Source organism: Carassius gibelio, chromosome A11, assembly GCF_023724105.1.
Source record: "Carassius gibelio isolate Cgi1373 ecotype wild population from Czech Republic chromosome A11, carGib1.2-hapl.c, whole genome shotgun sequence".
In the NCBI taxonomy this organism is placed as follows: domain Eukaryota; kingdom Metazoa; phylum Chordata; class Actinopteri; order Cypriniformes; family Cyprinidae; genus Carassius; species Carassius gibelio.
Window position 1 is genome coordinate 24,938,648 of NC_068381.1, and position 25,600 is coordinate 24,964,247.

Here is a 25,600-nt window from a genome sequence, read left to right on the forward strand (position 1 = left end):
CATTCTTCTATTTTTTCCAAAAAAAGGCACATTCTGCACACCCATTCCGATGTCTAGGGGAGACACGGACATGCTTTGGTATTGCCATTCGTCTCACAAAATGCAGGCTGGTGGGCCAGTTGATTCTAGAATGAACAATTTCATCGCTACTCTGTAACCGCTTTACTACTTTGAAGGGTGCAATGCCATGTGGTTTTGATATCACAGGCTTGCCATTTTGAAGCCTTATCACTAATTGCCACCTTGACATTGAGAATAATTTGTAATCTGCATTAAACTGAACGAGCGAATAATCAGCAATTTTGCGGATTAAAAATTGGTCTCACTTTCATTATTAACCTCACAACATGTCAGTTTTGTACCTTGACAGACCGACGATAGGCAGTTTTTCCTCTAGATAACGGTTGCCATGTGTGTTTTCAGATGCATGACACAAGTATTTTCACCTGGACAAGACCTTAATTACCAGTTCGAGGTATAAATTCAGCAATCACAGGATTCTGGCCAAAAAACTGAACCATGTGTGAGTCAACAAACATGTCCCTTGAATGCATGCAACACTATATATTTCAGTAAACCGTTCCTTCGGATGATACTTGTATTGCCAAATTATTATCACATTGTTACAGTCACACACCAAAAGCAACAGGCCACTACAAAACCCTGCGCCCACACTGGCCACATTTATGGAAAGTGGCCCACAAGCTTGTGGCCAGTTAAAGCTGGCCAGTTCCCATATGGTCTAGCAGTTAGGATTCCTGGTTTTCTCGTACGCAGCCAGGGGTTGACTCCAGTTTTTCCTCTAGATAAAGGTTGCCGTGTGTGTTTTCAAATGGATGACACGAGTATTTTCACTTGGACAAGAGCTTAATTACCAGTTTGAGGAATCAATTCTGCAATCACAGGAATCTGCCCAAATACACTGAACCCCCGGGTTGAGTGAAAAAACAGATTCCCTGAATGCATACAACACTATATAATTCAGAAAACCGTCCTTTTGGATAATTCTTGTTTTGCCAAATTATTATCACATTGTTACAGTCACAGAACTAAAGCAACAGGCCACTACAAGGTCCTGCGCCCACGCTGACCACATGTATGGAAAGTGCGCCAGAAGCCCATGGCCAGTTTAAAGTGTCCAAATCCCATAATATTTAGCGGTTAGGATTCCTGGTTTTCACCCAGGCGGCCCGGGTTCAACTCCCGGTATGGGAATGCATGCTCCTTTTTGCTTCCCTCCTCAAAAATCCAGCAAATCTTCCTGCACCAGAAGTGACTTTTTGGCCAGCAGTAGAGCTACAGAACCCTGATATGTCGAGGTTCTGACTAGCCCTTAGCCCCTTCGATAGCTCAGCTGGTAGAGCGGAGGACTGTAGGTTGGAGTGTTGGCCATCCTTAGGTCGCTGGTTCAACTCCGGCTCGAAGGAGGTGTTTTTTTCATGTTCCCACCAATGTTTTGGCTTGGAGCTGGCTTTTTCACAGCTGTCAGCAGAGCTTGAATTCGCAGTCCACAATTGGAAGGCAAAAGAGCTTTCCCTGACCGGGAATCGAACCCGGGCCGCGGCGGTGAGAGCGCCGAATCCTAACCACTAGACCACCAGGGAGAGATGGTGGGCTGGAGGGCTCGTGGGCTGCTGGGCTGGTGGGCTGGAGGGCTGGAGGGCTGGAGGGCTGGTAGTCTGTTCTCCTGATAACAAGGTGAGAATGAGCAGACATCAATGCTTGCCACCGTCACATCGAAAACCAACAAGTCTGTAACAATCGGGGGTCTTTACTTTTGGTGGGCCAGTGGCGCAATGGATAACGCGTCTGACTACGGATCAGAAGATTCTAGGTTCGACTCCTGGCTGGCTCGCTCTGTGCTTGTTTTTCTCCGGCTTATTTTGTTGTTGTGTTTTTTTTCTCCAAAGTCCAAAACAAAAGGCAACTCTCTAGGCATTCTTCTATTTTTTCCAAAAAAAGGCACATTCTGCACACCCATTCCGATGTCTAGGGGAGACACGGACATGCTTTGGTATTGCCATTCGTCTCACAAAATGCAGGCTGGTGGGCCAGTTGATTCTAGAATGAACAATTTCATCGCTACTCTGTAACCGCTTTACTACTTTGAAGGGTGCAATGCCATGTGGTTTTGATGTCACAGGCTTGCCATTTTGAAGCCTTATCACTAATTGCCACCTGGACATTGAGAATAATTTGTAATCTGCATTAAACTGAACGAGCGAATAATCAGCATATTAAAAATTGGTCTCACTTTCATTATTAACCTCACAACATGTCAGTTTTGTACCTTGACAGACCGACGATAGGCAGTTTTTCCTCTAGATAACGGTTGCCATGTGTGTTTTCAGATGCATGACACAAGTATTTTCACCTGGACAAGACCTTAATTACCAGTTCGAGGTATAAATTCAGCAATCACAGGATTCTGGCCAAAAAACTGAACCTTGTGTGAGTCAACAAACATGTCCCTTGAATGCATGCAACACTATATATTTCAGTAAACCGTCCCTTCGGATGATTCTTGTATTGCCAAATTATTATCACATTGTTACAGTCACACACCAAAAGCAACAGGCCACTACAAAACCCTGCGCCCACACTGGCCACATTTATGGAAAGTGGCCCACAAGCTTGTGGCCAGTTAAAGCTGGCCAGTTCCCATATGGTCTAGCAGTTAGGATTCCTGGTTTTCTTGTACGCAGCCAGGGGTTGACTCCAGTTTTTCCTCTAGATAAAGGTTGCCGTGTGTGTTTTCAAATGGATGACACGAGTATTTTCACTTGGACAAGAGCTTAATTACCAGTTTGAGGAATCAATTCTGCAATCACAGGAATCTGCCCAAATACACTGAACCCCCGGGTTGAGTGAAAAAACAGATTCCCTGAATGCATACAACACTATATAATTCAGAAAACCGTCCTTTTGCATAATTCTTGTTTTGCCAAATTATTATCACATTGTTACAGTCACAGAACTAAAGCAACAGGCCACTACAAGGTCCTTCGCCCACGCTGACCACATGTATGGAAAGTGCGCCAGAAGCCCATGGCCAGTTTAAAGTGTCCAAATCCCATATGGTCTAGCGGTTAGGATTCCTGGTTTTCTCCCAGGCGGCCCGGGTTCAACTCCCGGTATGGGAATGCATGCTCCTTTTTGCTTCCCTCCTCAAAAATCCAGCAAATCTTCCTGCACCAGAAGTGACTTTTTGGCCAGCAGTAGAGCTACAGAACCCTGATATGTCGAGGTTCTGACTAGCCCTTAGCCCCTTCGATAGCTCAGCTGGTAGAGCAGAGGACTGTAGGTTGGAGTGTTGGCCATCCTTAGGTCGCTGGTTCAACTCCGGCTCGAAGGAGGTGTTTTTTTCATGTTCCCACCAATGTTTTGGCTTGGAGCTGGCTTTCTCACAGCTGTCAGCAGAGCTTGAATTCGCAGTCCAAAATTGGAAGGCAAAAGAGCTTTCCCTGACCGGGCATCCAACCCGGGCCGCGGCGGTGAGAGCGCCGAATCCTAACCACTAGACCACCAGGGATGGATGGTGGGCTGGAGGGCTCGTGGGCTGGTGGGCAGGAGGGCTGGAGGGCTCGTGGGCTGGTGGGCTGGTGGGCTGGTGGGCTGGTGGGCTGGAGGGCTGGTAGTCTGTTCTCCTGATAACAAGGTGAGAATGAGCAGACATCAATGCTTGCCACCGTCACATCGAAAACCAACAAGTCTGTAACAATCGGGGGTCTTTACTAATGGTGGGCCAGTGGCACAATGGATAACGCGTCTGACTACGGATCAGAAGATTCTAGGTTCGACTCCTGGCTGGCTCGCTCTGTGCTTGTTTTTCTCCGGCTTATTTTGTTGTTGTGTTTTTTTTCTCCAAAGTCCAAAAGAAAAGGCAACTCTCTAGGCATTCTTCTATTTTTTCCAAAAAAAGGCACATTCTGCACACCCATTCCGATGTCTAGGGGAGACACGGACATGCTTTGGTATTGCCATTCGTCTCACAAAATGCAGGCTGGTGGGCCAGTTGATTCTAGAAAGAACAATTTCATCGCTACTCTGTAACCGCTTTACTACTTTGAAGGGTGCAATGCCATGTGGTTTTGATGTCACAGGCTTGCCATTTTGAAGCCTTATCACTAATTGCCACCTGGACATTGAGAATAATTTGTAATCTGCATTAAACTGAACGAGCGAATAATCAGCAATTTTGCGGATTAAAAATTGGTCTCACTTTCATTATTAACCTCACAACATGTCAGTTTTGTACCTTGACAGACCGACGATAGGCAGTTTTTCCTCTAGATAACGGTTGCCATGTGTGTTTTCAGATGCATGACACAAGTATTTTCACCTGGACAAGACCTTAATTACCAGTTTGAGGTATAAATTCAGCAATCACAGGATTCTGGCCAAAAAACTGAACCATGTGTGAGTCAACAAACATGTCCCTTGAATGCATGCAACACTATATATTTCAGTAAACCGTCCCTTCGGATGATTCTTGTATTGCCAAATTATTATCACATTGTTACAGTCACACACCAAAAGCAACAGGCCACTACAAAACCCTGCGCCCACACTGGCCACATTTATGGAAAGTGGCCCACAAGCTTGTGGCCAGTTAAAGCTGGCCAGTTCCCATATGGTCTAGCAGTTAGGATTCCTGGTTTTCTCGTACGCAGCCAGGGGTTGACTCCAGTTTTTCCTCTAGATAAAGGTTGCCGTGTGTGTTTTCAAATGGATGACACGAGTATTTTCACTTGGACAAGAGCTTAATTACCAGTTTGAGGAATCAATTCTGCAATCACAGGAATCTGCCCAAATACACTGAACCCCCGGGTTGAGTGAAAAAACAGATTCCCTGAATGCATACAACACTATATAATTCAGAAAACCGTCCTTTTGGATAATTCTTGTTTTGCCAAATTATTATCACATTGTTACAGTCACAGAACTAAAGCAACAGGCCACTACAAGGTCCTGCGCCCACGCTGACCACATGTATGGAAAGTGCGCCAGAAGCCCATGGCCAGTTTAAAGTGTCCAGATCCCATATGGTCTAGCGGTTAGGATTCCTGGTTTTCACCCAGGCGGCCCGGGTTCAACTCCCGGTATGGGAATGCATGCTCCTTTTTGCTTCCCTCCTCAAAAATCCAGCAAATCTTCCTGCACCAGAAGTGACTTTTTGGCCAGCAGTAGAGCTACAGAACCCTGATATGTCGAGGTTCTGACTAGCCCTTAGCCCTTTCGATAGCTCAGCTGGTAGAGCGGAGGACTGTAGGTTGGAGTGTTGGCCATCCTTAGGTCGCTGGTTCAACTCCGGCTCGAAGGAGGTGTTTTTTTCATGTTCCCACCAATGTTTTGGCTTGGAGCTGGCTTTCTCACAGCTGTCAGCAGAGCTTGAATTCGCAGTCCACAATTGGAAGGCAAAAGAGCTTTCCCTGACCGGGAATCGAACCCGGGCCGCGGCGGTGAGAGCGCCGAATCCTAACCAATAGACCACCAGGGAGGGATCGTGGGCTCGTGGGCTGCTGGGCTGGTGGGCTGGTGGGCTGGAGGGCTGGAGGGCTGGAGGGCTGGTAGTCTGTTCTCCTGATAACAAGGTGAGAATGAGCAGACATCAATGCTTGCCACCGTCACATCGAAAACCAACAAGTCTGTAACAATCGGGGGTCTTTACTTTTGGTGGGCCAGTGGCGCAATGGATAACGCGTCTGACTACGGATCAGAAGATTCTAGGTTCGACTCCTGGCTGGCTCGCTCTGTGCTTGTTTTTCTCCGGCTTATTTTGTTGTTGTGTTTTTTTTCTCCAAAGTCCAAAAGAAAAGGCAACTCTCTAGGCATTCTTCTATTTTTTCCAAAAAAAGGCACATTCTGCACACCCATTCCGATGTCTAGGGGAGACACGGACATGCTTTGGTATTGCCATTCGTCTCACAAAATGCAGGCTGGTGGGCCAGTTGATTCTAGAATGAACAATTTCATCGCTACTCTGTAACCGCTTTACTACTTTGAAGGGTGCAATGCCATGTGGTTTTGATGTCACAGGCTTGCCATTTTGAAGCCTTATCACTAATTGCCACCTGGACATTGAGAATAATTTGTAATCTGCATTAAACTGAACGAGCGAATAATCAGCATATTAAAAATTGGTCTCACTTTCATTATTAACCTCACAACATGTCAGTTTTGTACCTTGACAGACCGACGATAGGCAGTTTTTCCTCTAGATAACGGTTGCCATGTGTGTTTTCAGATGCATGACACAAGTATTTTCACCTGGACAAGACCTTAATTACCAGTTCGAGGTATAAATTCAGCAATCACAGGATTCTGGCCAAAAAACTGAACCATGTGTGAGTCAACAAACATGTCCCTTGAATGCATGCAACACTATATATTTCAGTAAACCGTCCCTTCGGATGATTCTTGTATTGCCAAATTATTATCACATTGTTACAGTCACACACCAAAAGCAACAGGCCACTACAAAACCCTGCGCCCACACTGGCCACATTTATGGAAAGTGGCCCACAAGCTTGTGGCCAGTTAAAGCTGGCCAGTTCCCATATGGTCTAGCAGTTAGGATTCCTGGTTTTCTTGTACGCAGCCAGGGGTTGACTCCAGTTTTTCCTCTAGATAAAGGTTGCCGTGTGTGTTTTCAAATGGATGACACGAGTATTTTCACTTGGACAAGAGCTTAATTACCAGTTTGAGGAATCAATTCTGCAATCACAGGAATCTGCCCAAATACACTGAACCCCCGGGTTGAGTGAAAAAGCGGATTCCCTGAATGCATACAACACTATATAATTCAGAAAACCGTCCTTTTGCATAATTCTTGTTTTGCCAAATTATTATCACATTGTTACAGTCACAGAACTAAAGCAACAGGCCACTACAAGGTCCTGCGCCCACGCTGACCACATGTATGGAAAGTGCGCCAGAAGCCCATGGCCAGTTTAAAGTGTCCAAATCCCATATGGTCTAGTTGTTAGGATTCCTGGTTTTCACCCAGGCGGCCCGGGTTCAACTCCCGGTATGGGAATGCATGCTCCTTTTTGCTTCCCTCCTCAAAAATCCAGCAAATCTTCCTGCACCAGAAGTGACTTTTTGGCCAGCAGTAGAGCTACAGAACCCTGATATATCGAGGTTCTGACTAGCCCTTAGCCCCTTCGATAGCTCAGCTGGTAGAGTGGAGGACTGTAGGTTGGAGTGTTGGCCATCCTTAGGTCGCTGGTTCAACTCCGGCTCGAAGGAGGTGTTTTTTTCATGTTCCCACCAATGTTTTGGCTTGGAGCTGGCTTTCTCACAGCTGTCAGCAGAGCTTGAATTCGCAGTCCACAATTGGAAGGCAAAAGAGCTTTCCCTGACCGGGAATCGAACCCGGGCCGCGGCGGTGAGAGGGCCGAATCCTAACCACTAGACCACCAGGGAGGGATGGTGGGCTGGAGGGCTCGTGGGCTGCTGGGCTGGTGGGCTGGAGGGCTGGAGGGCTGGAGGGCTGGTAGTCTGTTCTCCTGATAACAAGGTGAGAATGAGCAGACATCAATGCTTGCCACCGTCACATCGAAAACCAACAAGTCTGTAACAATCGGGGGTCTTTACTTTTGGTGGGCCAGTGGCACAATGGATAACGCATCTGACTACGGATCAGAAGATTCTAGGTTCAACTCCTGGCTGGCTCGCTCTGTGCTTGTTTTTCTCCGGCTTATTTTGTTGTTGTTTTATTTTTTTCTCCAAAGTCCAAAAGAAAAGGCAACTCTCTAGGCATTCTTCTATTTTTTCCAAAAAAAGGCACATTCTGCACACCCATTCCGATGTCTAGGGGAGACACGGACATGCTTTGGTATTGCCATTCGTCTCACAAAATGCAGGCTGGTGGGCCAGTTGATTCTAGAATGAACAATTTCATCGCTACTCTGTAACCGCTTTACTACTTTGAAGGGTGCAATGCCATGTGGTTTTGATGTCACAGGCTTGCCATTTTGAAGCCTTATCACTAATTGCCACCTGGACATTGAGAATAATTTGTAATCTGCATTAAACTGAACGAGCGAATAATCAGCATATTAAAAATTGGTCTCACTTTCATTATTAACCTCACAACATGTCAGTTTTGTACCTTGACAGACCGACGATAGGCAGTTTTTCCTCTAGATAACGGTTGCCATGTGTGTTTTCAGATGCATGACACAAGTATTTTCACCTGGACAAGACCTTAATTACCAGTTCGAGGTATAAATTCAGCAATCACAGGATTCTGGCCAAAAAACTGAACCATGTGTGAGTCAACAAACATGTCCCTTGAATGCATGCAACACTATATATTTCAGTAAACCGTCCCTTCGGATGATTCTTGTATTGCCAAATTATTATCACATTGTTACAGTCACACACCAAAAGCAACAGGCCACTACAAAACCCTGCGCCCACACTGGCCACATTTATGGAAAGTGGCCCACAAGCTTGTGGCCAGTTAAAGCTGGCCAGTTCCCATATGGTCTAGCAGTTAGGATTCCTGGTTTTCTTGTACGCAGCCAGGGGTTGACTCCAGTTTTTCCTCTAGATAAAGGTTGCCGTGTGTGTTTTCAAATGGATGACACGAGTATTTTCACTTGGACAAGAGCTTAATTACCAGTTTGAGGAATCAATTCTGCAATCACAGGAATCTGCCCAAATACACTGAACCCCCGGGTTGAGTGAAAAAACAGATTCCCTGAATGCATACAACACTATATAATTCAGAAAACCGTCCTTTTGGATAATTCTTGTTTTGCCAAATTATTATCACATTGTTACAGTCACAGAACTAAAGCAACAGGCCACTACAAGGTCCTTCGCCCACGCTGACCACATGTATGGAAAGTGCGCCAGAAGCCCATGGCCAGTTTAAAGTGTCCAAATCCCATATGGTCTAGCGGTTAGGATTCCTGGTTTTCTCCCAGGCGGCTTGGGTTCAACTCCCGGTATGGGAATGCATGCTCCTTTTTGCTTCCCTCCTCAAAAATCCAGCAAATCTTCCTGCACCAGAAGTGACTTTTTGGCCAGCAGTAGAGCTACAGAACCCTGATATGTCGAGGTTCTGACTAGCCCTTAGCCCCTTCGATAGCTCAGCTGGTAGAGCGGAGGACTGTAGGTTGGAGTGTTGGCCATCCTTAGGTCGCTGGTTCAACTCCAGCTCGAAGGAGGTGTTTTTTTCATGTTCCCACCAATGTTTTGGCTTGGAGCTGGCTTTCTCACAGCTGTCAGCAGAGCTTGAATTCGCAGTCCACAATTGGAAGGCAAAAGAGCTTTCCCTGACCGGGAATCGAACCCGGGCCGCGGCGGTGAGAGCGCCGAATCCTAACCACTAGACCACCAGGGATGGATGGTGGGCTGGAGGGCTCGTGGGCTCGTGGGCAGGAGGGCTGGAGGGCTGGAGGGCTCGTGGGCTGGTGGGCTGGTGGGCTGGTGGGCTGGAGGGCTGGTAGTCTGTTCTCCTGATAACAAGGTGAGAATGAGCAGACATCAATGCTTGCCACCGTCACATCGAAAACCAACAAGTCTGTAACAATCGGGGGTCTTTACTAATGGTGGGCCAGTGGCGCAATGGATAACGCGTCTGACTACGGATCAGAAGATTCTAGGTTCGACTCCTGGCTGGCTCGCTCTGTGCTTGTTTTTCTCCGGCTTATTTTGTTGTTGTGTTTTTTTTCTCCAAAGTCCAAAAGAAAAGGCAACTCTCTAGGCATTCTTCTATTTTTTCCAAAAAAAGGCACATTCTGCACACCCATTCCGATGTCTAGGGGAGACACGGACATGCTTTGGTATTGCCATTCGTCTCACAAAATGCAGGCTGGTGGGCCAGTTGATTCTAGAAAGAACAATTTCATCGCTACTCTGTAACCGCTTTACTACTTTGAAGGGTGCAATGCCATGTGGTTTTGATGTCACAGGCTTGCCATTTTGAAGCCTTATCACTAATTGCCACCTGGACATTGAGAATAATTTGTAATCTGCATTAAACTGAACGAGCGAATAATCAGCATATTAAAAATTGGTCTCACTTTCATTATTAACCTCACAACATGTCAGTTTTGTACCTTGACAGACCGACGATAGGCAGTTTTTCCTCTAGATAACGGTTGCCATGTGTGTTTTCAGATGCATGACACAAGTATTTTCACCTGGACAAGACCTTAATTACCAGTTCGAGGTATAAATTCAGCAATCACAGGATTCTGGCCAAAAAACTGAACCATGTGTGAGTCAACAAACATGTCCCTTGAATGCATGCAACACTATATATTTCAGTAAACCGTCCCTTCGGATGATTCTTGTATTGCCAAATTATTATCACATTGTTACAGTCACACACCAAAAGCAACAGGCCACTACAAAACCCTGCGCCCACACTGGCCACATTTATGGAAAGTGGCCCACAAGCTTGTGGCCAGTTAAAGCTGGCCAGTTCCCATATGGTCTAGCAGTTAGGATTCCTGGTTTTCTTGTACGCAGCCAGGGGTTGACTCCAGTTTTTCCTCTAGATAAAGGTTGCCGTGTGTGTTTTCAAATGGATGACACGAGTATTTTCACTTGGACAAGAGCTTAATTACCAGTTTGAGGAATCAATTCTGCAATCACAGGAATCTGCCCAAATACACTGAACCCCCGGGTTGAGTGAAAAAACAGATTCCCTGAATGCATACAACACTATATAATTCAGAAAACCGTCCTTTTGCATAATTCTTGTTTTGCCAAATTATTATCACATTGTTACAGTCACAGAACTAAAGCAACAGGCCACTACAAGGTCCTTCGCCCACGCTGACCACATGTATGGAAAGTGCGCCAGAAGCCCATGGCCAGTTTAAAGTGTCCAAATCCCATATGGTCTAGCGGTTAGGATTCCTGGTTTTCACCCAGGCGGCCCGGGTTCAACTCCCGGTATGGGAATGCATACTCCTTTTTGCTTCCCTCCTCAAAAATCCAGCAAATCTTCCTGCACCAGAAGTGACTTTTTGGCCAGCAGTAGAGCTACAGAACCCTGATATGTCGAGGTTCTGACTAGCCCTTAGCCCCTTCGATAGCTCAGCTGGTAGAGCGGAGGACTGTAGGTTGGAGTGTTGGCCATCCTTAGGTCGCTGGTTCAACTCCGGCTCGAAGGAGGTGTTTTTTTCATGTTCCCACCAATGTTTTGGCTTGGAGCTGGCTTTCTCACAGCTGTCAGCAGAGCTTGAATTCGCAGTCCACAATTGGAAGGCAAAAGAGCTTTCCCTGACCTGGAATCGAACCCGGGCCGCGGCGGTGAGAGCGGCGAATCCTAACCACTAGACCACTAGACCACCAGGGAGGGCTGGAGGGCTCGTGGGCTGGTGGGCTGCAGGGCTGGTAGTCTGTTCTCCTGATAACAAGGTGAGAATGAGCAGACATCAATGCTTGCCACCGTCACATCGAAAACCAACAAGTCTGTAACAATCGGGGGTCTTTACTTTTGGTGGGCCAGTGGCGCAATGGATAACGCGTCTGACTACGGATCAGAAGATTCTAGGTTCGACTCCTGGCTGGCTCGCTCTGTGCTTGTTTTTCTCCAAAGTCCAAAACAAAAGGCAACTCTCTAGGCATTCTTCTATTTTTTCCAAAAAAAGGCACATTCTGCACACCTATTCCGATGTCTAGGGGAGACACGGACATGCTTTGGTATTGCCATTCGTCTCACAAAATGCAGGCTGGTGGGCCAGTTGATTCTAGAATGAACAATTTCATCGCTACTCTGTAACCGCTTTACTACTTTGAAGGGTGCAATGCCATGTGGTTTTGATGTCACAGGCTTGCCATTTTGAAGCCTTATCACTAATTGCCACCTGGACATTGAGAATAATTTGTAATCTGCATTAAACTGAACGAGCGAATAATCAGCATATTAAAAATTGGTCTCACTTTCATTATTAACCTCACAACATGTCAGTTTTGTACCTTGACAGACCGACGATAGGCAGTTTTTCCTCTAGATAACGGTTGCCATGTGTGTTTTCAGATGCATGACACAAGTATTTTCACCTGGACAAGACCTTAATTACCAGTTCGAGGTATAAATTCAGCAATCACAGGATTCTGGCCAAAAAACTGAACCATGTGTGAGTCAACAAACATGTCCCTTGAATGCATGCAACACTATATATTTCAGTAAACCGTCCCTTCGGATGATTCTTGTATTGCCAAATTATTATCACATTGTTACAGTCACACACCAAAAGCAACAGGCCACTACAAAACCCTGCGCCCACACTGGCCACATTTATGGAAAGTGGCCCACAAGCTTGTGGCCAGTTAAAGCTGGCCAGTTCCCATATGGTCTAGCAGTTAGGATTCCTGGTTTTCTTGTACGCAGCCAGGGGTTGACTCCAGTTTTTCCTCTAGATAAAGGTTGCCGTGTGTGTTTTCAAATGGATGACACGAGTATTTTCACTTGGACAAGAGCTTAATTACCAGTTTGAGGAATCAATTCTGCAATCACAGGAATCTGCCCAAATACACTGAACACCCGGGTTGAGTGAAAAAACAGATTCCCTGAATGCATACAACACTATATAATTCAGAAAACCGTCCTTTTGCATAATTCTTGTTTTGCCAAATTATTATCACATTGTTACAGTCACAGAACTAAAGCAACAGGCCACTACAAGGTCCTTCGCCCACGCTGACCACATGTATGGAAAGTGCGCCAGAAGCCCATGGCCAGTTTAAAGTGTCCAAATCCCATATGGTCTAGTGGTTAGGATTCCTGGTTTTCTCCCAGGCGGCCCGGGTTCAACTCCCGGTATGGGAATGCATGCTCCTTTTTGCTTCCCTCCTCAAAAATCCAGCAAATCTTCCTGCACCAGAAGTGACTTTTTGGCCAGCAGTAGAGCTACAGAACCCTGATATGTCGAGGTTCTGATCCAGCAAATCTTCCTGCACCAGAAGTGACTTTTTGGCCAGCAGTAGAGCTACAGAACCCTGATATGTCGAGGTTCTGACTAGCCTTTAGCCCCTTCGATAGCTCAGCTGGTAGAGCGGAGGACTGTAGGTTGGAGTGTTGGCCATCCTTAGGTCGCTGGTTCAACTCCGGCTCGAAGGAGGTGTTTTTTTCATGTTCCCACCAATGTTTTGGCTTGGAGCTGGCTTTCTCACAGCTGTCAGCAGAGCTTGAATTCGCAGTCCACAATTGGAAGGCAAAAGAGCTTTCCCTGACCGGGAATCGAACCCGGGCCGCGGCGGTGAGAGCGCCGAATCCTAACCACTAGACCACCAGGGATGGATGGGGGGCTGGAGGGCTCGTGGGCTGGTGGGCAGGAGGGCTGGAGGGCTCGTGGGCTGGTGGGCTGGTGGGCTGGAGGGCTGGTAGTCTGTTCTCCTGATAACAAGGTGAGAATGAGCAGACATCAATGCTTGCCACCGTCACATCGAAAACCAACAAGTCTGTAACAATCGGGGGTCTTTACTAATGGTGGGCCAGTGCCGCAATGGATAATGCGTCTGACTACGGATCAGAAGATTCTAGGTTCGACTCCTGGCTGGCTCGCTCTGTGCTTGTTTTTCTCCGGCTTATTTTGTTGTTGTGTTTTTTTTCTCCAAAGTCCAAAAGAAAAGGCAACTCTCTAGGCATTCTTCTATTTTTTCCAAAAAAAGGCACCTTCTGCACACCCATTCCGATGTCTAGGGGAGACACGGACATGCTTTGGTATTGCCATTCGTCTCACAAAATGCAGGCTGGTGGGCCAGTTGATTCTAGAAAAAACAATTTCATCGCTACTCTGTAACCGCTTTACTACTTTGAAGGGTGCAATGCCATGTGGTTTTGATGTCACAGGCTTGCCATTTTGAAGCCTTATCACTAATTGCCACCTGGACATTGAGAATAATTTGTAATCTGCATTAAACTGAACGAGCGAATAATCAGCAATTTTGCGGATTAAAAATTGGTCTCACTTTCATTATTAACCTCACAACATGTCAGTTTTGTACCTTGACAGACCGACGATAGGCAGTTTTTCCTCTAGATAACGGTTGCCATGTGTGTTTTCAGATGCATGACACAAGTATTTTCACCTGGACAAGACCTTAATTACCAGTTCGAGGTATAAATTCAGCAATCACAGGATTCTGGCCAAAAAACTGAACCATGTGTGAGTCAACAAACATGTCCCTTGAATGCATGCAACACTATATATTTCAGTAAACCGTCCCTTCGGATGATTCTTGTATTGCCAAATTATTATCACATTGTTACAGTCACACACCAAAAGCAACAGGCCACTACAAAACCCTGCGCCCACACTGGCCACATTTATGGAAAGTGGCCCACAAGCTTGTGGCCAGTTAAAGCTGGCCAGTTCCCATATGGTCTAGCAGTTAGGATTCCTGGTTTTCTCGTACGCAGCCAGGGGTTGACTCCAGTTTTTCCTCTAGATAAAGGTTGCCGTGTGTGTGTTTTCAAATGGATGACACGAGTATTTTCACTTGGACAAGAGCTTAATTACCAGTTTGAGGAATCAATTCTGCAATCACAGGAATCTGCCCAAATACACTGAACCCCCGGGTTGAGTGAAAAAACAGATTCCCTGAATGCATACAACACTATATAATTCAGAAAACCGTCCTTTTGGATAATTCTTGTTTTGCCAAATTATTATCACATTGTTACAGTCACAGAACTAAAGCAACAGGCCACTACAAGGTCCTGCGCCCACGCTGACCACATGTATGGAAAGTGCGCCAGAAGCCCATGGCCAGTTTAAAGTGTCCAGATCCCATATGGTCTAGCGGTTAGGATTCCTGGTTTTCACCCAGGCGGCCCGGGTTCAACTCCCGGTATGGGAATGCATGCTCCTTTTTGCTTCCCTCCTCAAAAATCCAGCAAATCTTCCTGCACCAGAAGTGACTTTTTGGCCAGCAGTAGAGCTACAGAACCCTGATATGTCGAGGTTCTGACTAGCCCTTAGCCCCTTCGATAGCTCAGCTGGTAGAGCGGAGGACTGTAGGTTGGAGTGTTGGCCATCCTTAGGTCGCTGGTTCAACTCCGGCTCGAAGGAGGTGTTTTTTTCATGTTCCCACCAATGTTTTGGCTTGGAGCTGGCTTTCTCACAGCTGTCAGCAGAGCTTGAATTCGCAGTCCACAATTGGAAGGCAAAAGAGCTTTCCCTGACCGGGAATCGAACCCGGGCCGCGGCGGTGAGAGCGCCGAATCCTAACCACTAGACCACCAGGGAGGGATGGTGGGCTCGTGGGCTGCTGGGCTGGTGGGCTGGAGGGCTGGAGGGCTGGTAGTCTGTTCTCCTGATAACAAGGTGAGAATAAGCAGACATCAATGCTTGCCACCGTCACATCGAAAACCAACAAGTCTGTAACAATCGGGGGTCTTTACTTTTGTTGGGCCAGTGGCGCAATGGATAACGCGTCTGACTACGGATCAGAAGATTCTAGGTTCGACTCCTGGCTGGCTCGCTCTGTGCTTGTTTTTTCCGGCTTATTTTGTTGTTGTGTTTTTTTTCTCCAAAGTCCAAAAGAAAAGGCAACTCTCTAGGCATTCTTCTATTTTTTCCAAAAAAAGGCACATTCTGCACACCCATTCCGATGTCTAGGGGAGACACGGACATGCTTTGGTATTGCCATTCGTCTCACAAAATGCAGGCTGGTGGGCCAGTTGATTCTAGAATGAACAATTTCATCGCTACTCTGTAACCGCTTTACTACTATGAAGGGTGCAATGCCATGTGGTTTTGATGTCACAGGCTTGCCATTTTGAAGCCTTATCACTAATTGCCACCTGGACATTGAGAATAATTTGTAATCTGCATTAAACTGAACGAGCGAATAATCAGCATATTAAAAATTGGTCTCACTTTCATTATTAACCTCACAACATGTCAGTTTTGTACCTTGACAGACCGACGATAGGCAGTTTTTCCTCTAGATAACGGTTGCCATGTGTGTTTTCAGATGCATGACACAAGTATTTTCACCTGGACAAGACCTTAATTACCAGTTCGAGGTATAAATTCAGCAATCACAGGATTCTGGCCAAAAAACTGAACCATGTGTGAGTCAACAAACATGTCCCTTGAATGCATGCAACACTATATATTTCAGTAAACCGTCCCTTCGGATGATTCTTGTATTGCCAAATTATTATCACATTGTTACAGTCACACACCAAAAGCAACAGGCCACTACAAAACCCTGCGCCCACACTGGCCACATTTATGGAAAGTGGCCCACAAGCTTGTGGCCAGTTAAAGCTGGCCAGTTCCCATATGGTCTAGCAGTTAGGATTCCTGGTTTTCTCGTACGCAGCCAGGGGTTGACTCCAGTTTTTCCTCTAGATAAAGGTTGCCGTGTGTGTTTTCAAATGGATGACACGAGTATTTTCACTTGGACAAGAGCTTAATTACCAGTTTGAGGAATCAATTCTGCAATCACAGGAATCTGCCCAAATACACTGAACCCCCGGGTTGAGTGAAAAAACAGATTCCCTGAATGCATTCAACACTATATAATTCAGAAAACCGTCCTTTTGCATAATTCTTGTTTTGCCAAATTATTATCACATTGTTACAGTCACAGAACTAAAGCAACAGGCCACTACAAGGTCCTGCGCCCACGCTGACCACATGTATGGAAAGTGCTCCAGAAGCCCATGGCCAGTTTAAAGTGTCCAGATCCCATATGGTCTAGCGGTTAGGATTCCTGGTTTTCACCCAAGTGGCCCGGGTTCAACTCCCGGTATGGGAATGCATGCTCCTTTTTGCTTCCCTCCTCAAAAATCCAGCAAATCTTCCTGCACCAGAAGTGACTTTTTGGCCAGCAGTAGAGCTACAGAACCCTGAAATGTCGAGGTTCTGATCCAGCAAATCTTCCTGCACCAGAAGTGACTTTTTGGCCAGCAGTAGAGCTACAGAACCCTGATATGTCGAGGTTCTGACTAGCCCTTAGCCGCTTCGATAGCTCAGCTGGTAGAGCGGAGGACTGTAGGTTGGAGTGTTGGCCATCCTTAGGTCGCTGGTTCAACTCCGGCTCGAAGGAGGTGTTTTTTTCATGTTCCCACCAATGTTTTGGCTTGGAGCTGGCTTTCTCACAGCTGTCAGCAGAGCTTGAATTCGCAGTCCACAATTGGAAGGCAAAAGAGCTTTCCCTGACCGGGAATCGAACCCGGGCCGCGGCGGTGAGAGCGCCGAATCCTAACCACTAGACCACCAGGGATGGATGGTGGGCTGGAGGGCTCGTGGGCTGGAGGGCTCGTGGGCTGGTGGGCAGGAGGGCTGGAGGGCTCGTGGGCTGGTGGGCTGGTGGGCTGGTGGGCTGGAGGGCTGGTAGTCTGTTCTCCTGATAACAAGGTGAGAATGAGCAGACATCAATGCTTGCCACCGTCACATCGAAAACCAACAAGTCTGTAATAATCGGGGGTCTTTACTAATGGTGGGCCAGTGGCGCAATGGATAACGCGTCTGACTACGGATCAGAAGATTCTAGGTTCGGCTCCTGGCTGGCTCGCTCTGTGCTTGTTTTTCTCCGGCTTATTTTGTTGTTGTGTTTTTTTTCTCCAAAGTCCAAAAGAAAAGGCAACTCTCTAGGCATTCTTCTATTTTTTCCAAAAAAAGGCACATTCTGCACACCCATTCCGATGTCTAGGGGAGACACGGACATGCTTTGGTATTGCCATTCGTCTCACAAAATGCAGGCTGGTGGGCCAGTTGATTCTAGAAAGAACAATTTCATCGCTACTCTGTAACCGCTTTACTACTTTGAAGGGTGCAATGCCATGTGGTTTTGATGTCACAGGCTTGCCATTTTGAAGCCTTATCACTAATTGCCACCTGGACATTGAGAATAATTTGTAATCTGCATTAAACTGAACGAGCGAATAATCAGCATATTAAAAATTGGTCTCACTTTCATTATTAACCTCACAACATGTCAGTTTTGTACCTTGACAGACCGACGATAGGCAGTTTTTCCTCTAGATAACGGTTGCCATGTGTGTTTTCAGATGCATGACACAAGTATTTTCACCTGGACAAGACCTTAATTACCAGTTCGAGGTATAAATTCAGCAATCACAGGATTCTGGCCAAAAAACTGAACCATGTGTGAGTCAACAAACATGTCCCTTGAATGCATGCAACACTATATATTTCAGTAAACCGTCCCTTCGGATGATTCTTGTATTGCCAAATTATTATCACATTGTTACAGTCACACACCAAAAGCAACAGGCCACTACAAAACCCTGCGCCCACACTGGCCACATTTATGGAAAGTGGCCCACAAGCTTGTGGCCAGTTAAAGCTGGCCAGTTCCCATATGGTCTAGCAGTTAGGATTCCTGGTTTTCTTGTACGCAGCCAGGGGTTGACTCCAGTTTTTCCTCTAGATAAAGGTTGCCGTGTGTGTTTTCAAATGGATGACACGAGTATTTTCACTTGGACAAGAGCTTAATTACCAGTTTGAGGAATCAATTCTGCAATCACAGGAATCTGCCCAAATACACTGAACACCCGGGTTGAGTGAAAAAACAGATTCCCTGAATGCATACAACACTATATAATTCAGAAAACCGTCCTTTTGCATAATTCTTGTTTTGCCAAATTATTATCACATTGTTACAGTCACAGAACTAAAGCAACAGGCCACTACAAGGTCCTTCGCCCACGCTGACCACATGTATGGAAAGTGCGCCAGAAGCCCATGGCCAGTTTAAAGTGTCCAAATCCCATATGGTCTAGCGGTTAGGATTCCTGGTTTTCTCCCAGGCGGCCCGGGTTCAACTCCCGGTATGGGAATGCATGCTCCTTTTTGCTTCCCTCCTCAAAAATCCAGCAAATCTTCCTGCACCAGAAGTGACTTTTTGGCCAGCAGTAGAGCTACAGAACCCTGATATGTCGAGGTTCTGATCCAGCAAATCTTCCTGCACCAGAAGTGACTTTTTGGCCAGCAGTAGAGCTACAGAACCCTGATATGTCGAGGTTCTGACTAGCCCTTAGCCGCTTCGATAGCTCAGCTGGTAGAGCGGAGGACTGTAGGTTGGAGTGTTGGCCATCCTTAGGTCGCTGGTTCAACTCCGGCTCGAAGGAGGTGTTTTTTTCATGTTCCCACCAATGTTTTGGCTTGGAGCTGGCTTTCTCACAGCTGTCAGCAGAGCTTGAATTCGCAGTCCACAATTGGAAGGCAAAAGAGCTTTCCCTGACCGGGAATCGAACCCGGGCCGCGGCGGTGAGAGCGCCGAATCCTAACCACTAGACCACCAGGGATGGATGGGGGGCTGGAGGGCTCGTGGGCTGGTGGGCAGGAGGGCTGGAGGGCTCGTGGGCTGGTGGGCTGGTGGGCTGGAGGGCTGGTAGTCTGTTCTCCTGATAACAAGGTGAGAATGAGCAGACATCAATGCTTGCCACCGTCACATCGAAAACCAACAAGTCTGTAACAATCGGGGGTCTTTACTAATGGTGGGCCAGTGCCGCAATGGATAATGCGTCTGACTACGGATCAGAAGATTCTAGGTTCGACTCCTGGCTGGCTCGCTCTGTGCTTGTTTTTCTCCGGCTTATTTTGTTGTTGTGTTTTTTTTCTCCAAAGTCCAAAAGAAAAGGCAACTCTCTAGGCATTCTTCTATTTTTTCCAAAAAAAGGCACCTTCTGCACACCCATTCCGATGTCTAGGGGAGACACGGACATGCTTTGGTATTGCCATTCGTCTCACAAAATGCAGGCTGGTGGGCCAGTTGATTCTAGAAAAAACAATTTCATCGCTACTCTGTAACCGCTTTACTACTTTGAAGGGTGCAATGCCATGTGGTTTTGATGTCACAGGCTTGCCATTTTGAAGCCTTATCACTAATTGCCACCTGGACATTGAGAATAATTTGTAATCTGCATTAAACTGAACGAGCGAATAATCAGCAATTTTGCGGATTAAAAATTGGTCTCACTTTCATTATTAACCTCACAACATGTCAGTTTTGTACCTTGACAGACCGACGATAGGCAGTTTTTCCTCTAGATAACGGTTGCCATGTGTGTTTTCAGATGCATGACACAAGTATTTTCACCTGGACAAGACCTTAATTACCAGTTCGAGGTATAAATTCAGCAATCACAGGATTCTGGCCAAAAAACTGAACCATGTGTGAGTCAACAAACATGTCCCTTGAATGCATGCAACACTATATATTTCAGTAAACCGTCCCTTCGGATGATTCTTGTATTGCCAAATTATTATCACATTGTTACAGTCACACACCAAAAGCAACAGGCCACTACAAAACCCTGCGCCCACACTGGCCACATTTATGGAAAGTGGCCCACAAGCTTGTGGCCAGTTAAAGCTGGCCAGTTCCCATATGGTCTAGCAGTTAGGATTCCTGGTTTTCTCGTACGCAGCCAGGGGTTGACTCCAGTTTTTCCTCTAGATAAAGGTTGCCGTGTGTGTTTTCAAATGGATGACACGAGTATTTTCACTTGGACAAGAGCTTAATTACCAGTTTGAGGAATCAATTCTGCAATCACAGGAATCTGCCCAAATACACTGAACCCCCGGGTTGAGTGAAAAAACAGATTCCCTGAATGCATTCAACACTATATAATTCAGAAAACCGTCCTTTTGCATAATTCTTGTTTTGCCAAATTATTATCACATTGTTACAGTCACAGAACTAAAGCAACAGGCCACTACAAGGTCCTGCGCCCACGCTGACCACATGTATGGAAAGTGCTCCAGAAGCCCATGGCCAGTTTAAAGTGTCCAGATCCCATATGGTCTAGCGGTTAGGATTCCTGGTTTTCACCCAAGTGGCCCGGGTTCAACTCCCGGTATGGGAATGCATGCTCCTTTTTGCTTCCCTCCTCAAAAATCCAGCAAATCTTCCTGCACCAGAAGTGACTTTTTGGCCAGCAGTAGAGCTACAGAACCCTGAAATGTCGAGGTTCTGATCCAGCAAATCTTCCTGCACCAGAAGTGACTTTTTGGCCAGCAGTAGAGCTACAGAACCCTGATATGTCGAGGTTCTGACTAGCCCTTAGCCGCTTCGATAGCTCAGCTGGTAGAGCGGAGGACTGTAGGTTGGAGTGTTGGCCATCCTTAGGTCGCTGGTTCAACTCCGGCTCGAAGGAGGTGTTTTTTTCATGTTCCCACCAATGTTTTGGCTTGGAGCTGGCTTTCTCACAGCTGTCAGCAGAGCTTGAATTCGCAGTCCACAATTGGAAGGCAAAAGAGCTTTCCCTGACCGGGAATCGAACCCGGGCCGCGGCGGTGAGAGCGCCGAATCCTAACCACTAGACCACCAGGGATGGATGGTGGGCTGGAGGGCTCGTGGGCTGGAGGGCTCGTGGGCTGGTGGGCAGGAGGGCTGGAGGGCTCGTGGGCTGGTGGGCTGGTGGGCTGGTGGGCTGGAGGGCTGGTAGTCTGTTCTCCTGATAACAAGGTGAGAATGAGCAGACATCAATGCTTGCCACCGTCACATCGAAAACCAACAAGTCTGTAATAATCGGGGGTCTTTACTAATGGTGGGCCAGTGGCGCAATGGATAACGCGTCTGACTACGGATCAGAAGATTCTAGGTTCGGCTCCTGGCTGGCTCGCTCTGTGCTTGTTTTTCTCCGGCTTATTTTGTTGTTGTGTTTTTTTTCTCCAAAGTCCAAAAGAAAAGGCAACTCTCTAGGCATTCTTCTATTTTTTCCAAAAAAAGGCACATTCTGCACACCCATTCCGATGTCTAGGGGAGACACGGACATGCTTTGGTATTGCCATTCGTCTCACAAAATGCAGGCTGGTGGGCCAGTTGATTCTAGAAAGAACAATTTCATCGCTACTCTGTAACCGCTTTACTACTTTGAAGGGTGCAATGCCATGTGGTTTTGATGTCACAGGCTTGCCATTTTGAAGCCTTATCACTAATTGCCACCTGGACATTGAGAATAATTTGTAATCTGCATTAAACTGAACGAGCGAATAATCAGCATATTAAAAATTGGTCTCACTTTCATTATTAACCTCACAACATGTCAGTTTTGTACCTTGACAGACCGACGATAGGCAGTTTTTCCTCTAGATAACGGTTGCCATGTGTGTTTTCAGATGCATGACACAAGTATTTTCACCTGGACAAGACCTTAATTACCAGTTCGAGGTATAAATTCAGCAATCACAGGATTCTGGCCAAAAAACTGAACCATGTGTGAGTCAACAAACATGTCCCTTGAATGCATGCAACACTATATATTTCAGTAAACCGTCCCTTCGGATGATTCTTGTATTGCCAAATTATTATCACATTGTTACAGTCACACACCAAAAGCAACAGGCCACTACAAAACCCTGCGCCCACACTGGCCACATTTATGGAAAGTGGCCCACAAGCTTGTGGCCAGTTAAAGCTGGCCAGTTCCCATATGGTCTAGCAGTTAGGATTCCTGGTTTTCTTGTACGCAGCCAGGGGTTGACTCCAGTTTTTCCTCTAGATAAAGGTTGCCGTGTGTGTTTTCAAATGGATGACACGAGTATTTTCACTTGGACAAGAGCTTAATTACCAGTTTGAGGAATCAATTCTGCAATCACAGGAATCTGCCCAAATACACTGAACCCCCGGGTTGAGTGAAAAAACAGATTCCCTGAATGCAATCAACACTATATAATTCAGAAAACCGTCCTTTTGCATAATTCTTGTTTTGCCAAATTATTATCACATTGTTACAGTCACAGAACTAAAGCAACAGGCCACTACAAGGTCCTGCGCCCACGCTGACCACATGTATGGAAAGTGCTCCAGAAGCCCATGGCCAGTTTAAAGTGTCCAGATCCCATATGGTCTAGCGGTTAGGATTCCTGGTTTTCACCCAGGCGGCCCGGGTTCAACTCCCGGTATGGGAATGCATGCTCCTTTTTGCTTCCCTCCTCAAAAATCCAGCAAATCTTCCTGCACCAGAAGTGACTTTTTGGCCAGCAGTAGAGCTACAGAACCCTGAAATGTCGAGGTTCTGATCCAGCAAATCTTCCTGCACCAGAAGTGACTTTTTGGCCAGCAGTAGAGCTACAGAACCCTGATATGTCGAGGTTCTGACTAGCCCTTAGCCCCTTCGATAGCTCAGCTGGTAGAGCGGAGGACTGTAGGTTGGAGTGTTGGCCATCCTTAGGTCGCTGGTTCAACTCCGGCTCGAAGGAGGTGTTTTTTTCATGTTCCCACCAATGTTTTGGCTTGGAGCTGGCTTTCTCACAGCTGTCAGCAGAGCTTGAATTCGCAGTCCACAATTGGAAGGCAAAAGAGCTTTCCCTGACCGGGAATCGAACCCGGGCCGCGGCGGTGAGAGCGCCGAATCCTAACCACTAGACCACCAGGGATGGATGGTGGGCTGGAGGGCTCGTGGGCTGGTGGGCAGGAGGGCTGGAGGGCTGGAGGGCTCGTGGGCTGGTGGGCTGGTGGGCTGTTGGGCTGGAGGGCTGGTAGTCTGTTCTCCTGATAACAAGGTGAGAATGAGCAGACATCAATGCTTGCCACCGTCACATCGAAAACCAACAAGTCTGTAACAATCGGGGGTCTTTACTAATGGTGGGCCAGTGGCGCAATGGATAACGCGTCTGACTACGGATCAGAAGATTCTAGGTTCGACTCCTGGCTGGCTCGCTCTGTGCTTGTTTTTCTCCGGCTTATTTTGTTGTTGTGTTTTTTTTCTCCAAAGTCCAAAAGAAAAGGCAACTCTCTAGGCATTCTTCTATTTTTCCAAAAAAAGGCACATTCTGCACACCCATTCCGATGTCTAGGGGAGACACGGACATGCTTTGGTATTGCCATTCGTCTCACAAAATGCAGGCTGGTGGGCCAGTTGATTCTAGAAAGAACAATTTCATCGCTACTCTGTAACCGCTTTACTACTTTGAAGGGTGCAATGCCATGTGGTTTTGATGTCACAGGCTTGCCATTTTGAAGCCTTATCACTAATTGCCACATGGACATTGAGAATAATTTGTAATCTGCATTAAACTGAACGAGCGAATAATCAGCATATTAAAAATTGGTCTCACTTTCATTATTAACCTCACAACATGTCAGTTTTGTACCTTGACAGACCCACGATAGGCAGTTTTTCCTCTAGATAACGGTTGCCATGTGTGTTTTCAGATGCATGACACAAGTATTTTCACCTGGACAAGACCTTAATTACCAGTTCGAGGTATAAATTCAGCAATCACAGGATTCTGGCCAAAAAACTGAACCATGTGTGAGTCAACAAACATGTCCCTTGAATGCATGCAACACTATATATTTCAGTAAACCGTCCCTTCGGATGATTCTTGTATTGCCAAATTATTATCACATTGTTACAGTCACACACCAAAAGCAACAGGCCACTACAAAACCCTGCGCCCACACTGGCCACATTTATGGAAAGTGGCCCACAAGCTTGTGGCCAGTTAAAGCTGGCCAGTTCCCATATGGTCTAGCAGTTAGGATTCCTGGTTTTCTTGTACGCAGCCAGAGGTTGACTCCAGTTTTTCCTCTAGATAAAGGTTGCCGTGTGTGTTTTCAAATGGATGACACGAGTATTTTCACTTGGACAAGAGCTTAATTACCAGTTTGAGGAATCAATTCTGCAATCACAGGAATCTGCCCAAATACACTGAACCCCCGGGTTGAGTGAAAAAACAGATTCCCTGAATGCATACAACACTATATAATTCAGAAAACCGTCCTTTTGCATAATTCTTGTTTTGCCAAATTATTATCACATTGTTACAGTCACAGAACTAAAGCAACAGGCCACTACAAGGTCCTGCGCCCACGCTGACCACATGTATGGAAAGTGCGCCAGAAGGCCATGGCCAGTTTAAAGTGTCCAGATCCCATATGGTCTAGCGGTTAGGATTCCTGGTTTTCACCCAGGCGGCCCGGGTTCAACTCCCGGTATGGGAATGCGTGCTCCTTTTTGCTTCCCTCCTCAAAAATCCAGCAAATCTTCCTGCACCAGAAGTGACTTTTTGGCCAGCAGTAGAGCTACAGAACCCTGATATGTCGAGGTTCTGACTAGCCCTTAGCCCCTTCGATAGCTCAGCTGGTAGAGCGGAGGACTGTAGGTTGGAGTGTTGGCCATCCTTAGGTCGCTGGTTCAACTCCGGCTCGAAGGAGGTGTTTTTTTCATGTTCCCACCAATGTTTTGGCTTGGAGCTGGCTTTCTCACAGCTGTCAGCAGAGCTTGAATTCGCAGTCCACAATTGGAAGGCAAAAGAGCTTTCCCTGACCGGGAATCGAACCCGGGCCGCGGCGGTGAGAGCGCCGAATCCTAACCACTAGACCACCAGGGAGGGATGGTGGGCTCGTGGGCTGCTGGGCTGGTGGGCTGTGGGCTGGAGGGCTGGAGGGCTGGTAGTCTGTTCTCCTGATAACAAGGTGAGAATGAGCAGACATCAATGCTTGCCACCGTCACATCGAAAACCAACAAGTCTGTAACAATCGGGGGTCTTTACTTTTGGTGGGCCAGTGGCGCAATGGATAACGCGTCTGACTACGGATCAGAAGATTCTAGGTTCGACTCCTGGCTGGCTCGCTCTGTGCTTGTTTTTCTCCGGCTTATTTTGTTGTTGTGTTTTTTTTCTCCAAAGTCCAA

General features: G+C 46.7%; 22 non-coding genes across 22 annotated transcripts; 13 read left to right on the top strand and 9 right to left on the bottom strand.

Annotated features, from left to right (window-relative positions):
• Positions 1-1,532: 1,532 nt before the first annotated feature.
• Positions 1,533-1,604, bottom strand: trnae-cuc (transfer RNA glutamic acid (anticodon CUC)). Its single transcript has one exon. It is a non-coding gene; the product is annotated as a tRNA-Glu (tRNA).
• A 178-nt stretch (positions 1,605-1,782) lies between these two features.
• trnar-acg (transfer RNA arginine (anticodon ACG)) lies at positions 1,783-1,855 on the top strand. The gene has a single exon. It is a non-coding gene; the product is annotated as a tRNA-Arg (tRNA).
• A 3,184-nt stretch (positions 1,856-5,039) lies between these two features.
• trnae-uuc (transfer RNA glutamic acid (anticodon UUC)) lies at positions 5,040-5,111 on the top strand. Its single transcript has one exon. It is a non-coding gene; the product is annotated as a tRNA-Glu (tRNA).
• Positions 5,112-5,678: 567 nt separating this feature from the next.
• trnar-acg (transfer RNA arginine (anticodon ACG)) lies at positions 5,679-5,751 on the top strand. The gene has a single exon. It is a non-coding gene; the product is annotated as a tRNA-Arg (tRNA).
• Positions 5,752-9,093: 3,342 nt separating this feature from the next.
• Positions 9,094-9,181, top strand: trnay-gua (transfer RNA tyrosine (anticodon GUA)). Its single transcript is given in 2 exon segments — positions 9,094-9,130; positions 9,146-9,181. It is a non-coding gene; the product is annotated as a tRNA-Tyr (tRNA).
• A 105-nt stretch (positions 9,182-9,286) lies between these two features.
• trnae-cuc (transfer RNA glutamic acid (anticodon CUC)) lies at positions 9,287-9,358 on the bottom strand. Its single transcript has one exon. It is a non-coding gene; the product is annotated as a tRNA-Glu (tRNA).
• Positions 9,359-9,568: 210 nt separating this feature from the next.
• Positions 9,569-9,641, top strand: trnar-acg (transfer RNA arginine (anticodon ACG)). Its single transcript has one exon. It is a non-coding gene; the product is annotated as a tRNA-Arg (tRNA).
• A 1,216-nt stretch (positions 9,642-10,857) lies between these two features.
• Positions 10,858-10,929, top strand: trnae-uuc (transfer RNA glutamic acid (anticodon UUC)). Its single transcript has one exon. It is a non-coding gene; the product is annotated as a tRNA-Glu (tRNA).
• Positions 10,930-11,472: 543 nt separating this feature from the next.
• trnar-acg (transfer RNA arginine (anticodon ACG)) lies at positions 11,473-11,545 on the top strand. Its single transcript has one exon. It is a non-coding gene; the product is annotated as a tRNA-Arg (tRNA).
• Positions 11,546-13,198: 1,653 nt separating this feature from the next.
• Positions 13,199-13,270, bottom strand: trnae-cuc (transfer RNA glutamic acid (anticodon CUC)). The gene has a single exon. It is a non-coding gene; the product is annotated as a tRNA-Glu (tRNA).
• A 1,493-nt stretch (positions 13,271-14,763) lies between these two features.
• Positions 14,764-14,835, top strand: trnae-uuc (transfer RNA glutamic acid (anticodon UUC)). The gene has a single exon. It is a non-coding gene; the product is annotated as a tRNA-Glu (tRNA).
• A 317-nt stretch (positions 14,836-15,152) lies between these two features.
• trnae-cuc (transfer RNA glutamic acid (anticodon CUC)) lies at positions 15,153-15,224 on the bottom strand. The gene has a single exon. It is a non-coding gene; the product is annotated as a tRNA-Glu (tRNA).
• Positions 15,225-15,386: 162 nt separating this feature from the next.
• Positions 15,387-15,459, top strand: trnar-acg (transfer RNA arginine (anticodon ACG)). The gene has a single exon. It is a non-coding gene; the product is annotated as a tRNA-Arg (tRNA).
• A 1,683-nt stretch (positions 15,460-17,142) lies between these two features.
• On the bottom strand, positions 17,143-17,214 carry trnae-cuc (transfer RNA glutamic acid (anticodon CUC)). The gene has a single exon. It is a non-coding gene; the product is annotated as a tRNA-Glu (tRNA).
• A 1,975-nt stretch (positions 17,215-19,189) lies between these two features.
• On the bottom strand, positions 19,190-19,261 carry trnae-cuc (transfer RNA glutamic acid (anticodon CUC)). The gene has a single exon. It is a non-coding gene; the product is annotated as a tRNA-Glu (tRNA).
• Positions 19,262-21,220: 1,959 nt separating this feature from the next.
• Positions 21,221-21,292, bottom strand: trnae-cuc (transfer RNA glutamic acid (anticodon CUC)). Its single transcript has one exon. It is a non-coding gene; the product is annotated as a tRNA-Glu (tRNA).
• Positions 21,293-22,799: 1,507 nt separating this feature from the next.
• On the top strand, positions 22,800-22,871 carry trnae-uuc (transfer RNA glutamic acid (anticodon UUC)). The gene has a single exon. It is a non-coding gene; the product is annotated as a tRNA-Glu (tRNA).
• Positions 22,872-23,267: 396 nt separating this feature from the next.
• Positions 23,268-23,339, bottom strand: trnae-cuc (transfer RNA glutamic acid (anticodon CUC)). Its single transcript has one exon. It is a non-coding gene; the product is annotated as a tRNA-Glu (tRNA).
• A 210-nt stretch (positions 23,340-23,549) lies between these two features.
• trnar-acg (transfer RNA arginine (anticodon ACG)) lies at positions 23,550-23,622 on the top strand. Its single transcript has one exon. It is a non-coding gene; the product is annotated as a tRNA-Arg (tRNA).
• A 1,215-nt stretch (positions 23,623-24,837) lies between these two features.
• Positions 24,838-24,909, top strand: trnae-uuc (transfer RNA glutamic acid (anticodon UUC)). The gene has a single exon. It is a non-coding gene; the product is annotated as a tRNA-Glu (tRNA).
• Positions 24,910-25,226: 317 nt separating this feature from the next.
• trnae-cuc (transfer RNA glutamic acid (anticodon CUC)) lies at positions 25,227-25,298 on the bottom strand. Its single transcript has one exon. It is a non-coding gene; the product is annotated as a tRNA-Glu (tRNA).
• A 169-nt stretch (positions 25,299-25,467) lies between these two features.
• Positions 25,468-25,540, top strand: trnar-acg (transfer RNA arginine (anticodon ACG)). Its single transcript has one exon. It is a non-coding gene; the product is annotated as a tRNA-Arg (tRNA).
• The last annotated feature ends 60 nt before the right edge of the window (positions 25,541-25,600 follow it).